The sequence below is a fragment of the Lepus europaeus genome, chromosome 3 (assembly GCF_033115175.1).
Source record: "Lepus europaeus isolate LE1 chromosome 3, mLepTim1.pri, whole genome shotgun sequence".
NCBI lineage: Eukaryota > Metazoa > Chordata > Mammalia > Lagomorpha > Leporidae > Lepus > Lepus europaeus.
Window position 1 is genome coordinate 47640408 of NC_084829.1, and position 1528 is coordinate 47641935.

General features: G+C 37.8%; 1 pseudogene; it reads left to right on the forward strand.

Moving 5' to 3' along the window:
• Positions 1-209: 209 nt before the first annotated feature.
• Positions 210-1256, forward strand: LOC133756900 (heat shock cognate 71 kDa protein-like; annotated as a pseudogene).
• Positions 1257-1528: the final 272 nt, after the last annotated feature.

Here is a 1528-nt window from a genome sequence, read left to right on the forward strand (position 1 = left end):
TATGAATAGTAACAAATGCCTTTATTTTATAAATACACATATAAATATGTGACTATATGTAGTCATTATATGTACTATACTCAAACCTTGTTTTTTGACTAAACAGAATCTCATAAATAGGTATATGAATTGTCACTGAGCCAACCACTGCTGTTATTACTTATGATCTAGAAAAAGTGCTGAGGCTTACAGAAATGTGCTGACTTTACTTAGGATGTGGCAGTTTTGGTGTGTTTATCCTCACAATCGAAGATGGAATTTTTAGATCAAATCTGTAGCTGGATATGCTCACTTATGTAGAGGAGACTTAGACAACCAAATAGTCAACCATTTTATTGCTGAGTTCAAGTGTAAGCATAGGTAGGACATCAGTGAGAACGAGAGAGCTGTCAGATATCTCTGTCCTAACTGTGAACAAGCTTAGTGAACTCTCTATTCCAGCATCTAGGCTAGCACTATGAAAGATTCTTTCAATGAAAAAGTTGACTTTTACACCTCCAATGGCATGCTCTATTTGAAGATATAAATGCTGACATTTTCCATGGTATCCTGGAGCCCACAGAAAAAATTCTTCAAGAGGCCAAGCTAGACAAGTGGCAGGCCCATGATATTGTGATGGTGGGTAGTTCTACCTGTATTCCCAAGTTCAGAAAGTTCCTCAAGACTTCTTAGATACAAAAGAGCTGAACAAGAGCATCAGCCTTCATGGGGCTATTACCTATTGTGGAGGTGTCCTGGCAGACAATCTATCTGGAGACAAATCTAAGAATGTTCAAGACTGTTGCTTTTGGATGTCACTTCTCTTTCTCTTGGTATTGAAACGGCTTGTTGAGGCATGACCTCATCAAATGAAGAACTAGCATTCCTACCACCTACTTTGACAGAGAGCCTGGGGTATTGGTTCAGCTTTATTAAGGCAAAACTCGCCACAACAAAAGATGATAACCTGCTTGGGAAGTTTGAAATTACAGGAATACCTCCTGTACCCCGTAGTGTTCCTCAGGTTGAAGTCACTTTTGATATTTATGCCAGTGGCATCGTTAATGTCTCTTCTATGGATAACGGTATAGGAAAAGAGAAGAAAATTATTAGTACTAATGACAAGGGGCATTTGAGGAAGGAAGGCATTGAGTATACAGGAAGCTGACAAATACAAAGCTGAAGAAGAGAAGCAGAGGGGTAAGATGTCTTCTAAGAATTCACTTGAATTCTATGCATTCAACAGGAAAGTGACTGTTGAAGATGAAAGACTTTAAGGTAAGATCAATTTGTCTGTTGGCCATTTGTCTTTCATCCTCTGAAAAATGCCTGTTCATATCCTTAGTCCATTTTAACTTGATTGCTTATTTTGTTGTTGTGTTTTTTGAGCTCTTTATATATATCCTGGCTGTTAATCCTTTATCAGACATGTAGTTTACAAATATTTTCTTCCATTCTGTTGGTTGCCTCTTTGTTGAGAGTTTTCTTTGTTGTACAGAAGCTTTGTAGCTTGATGGAATTCCATTTGCCTATGTTTGCCTTTATTGCC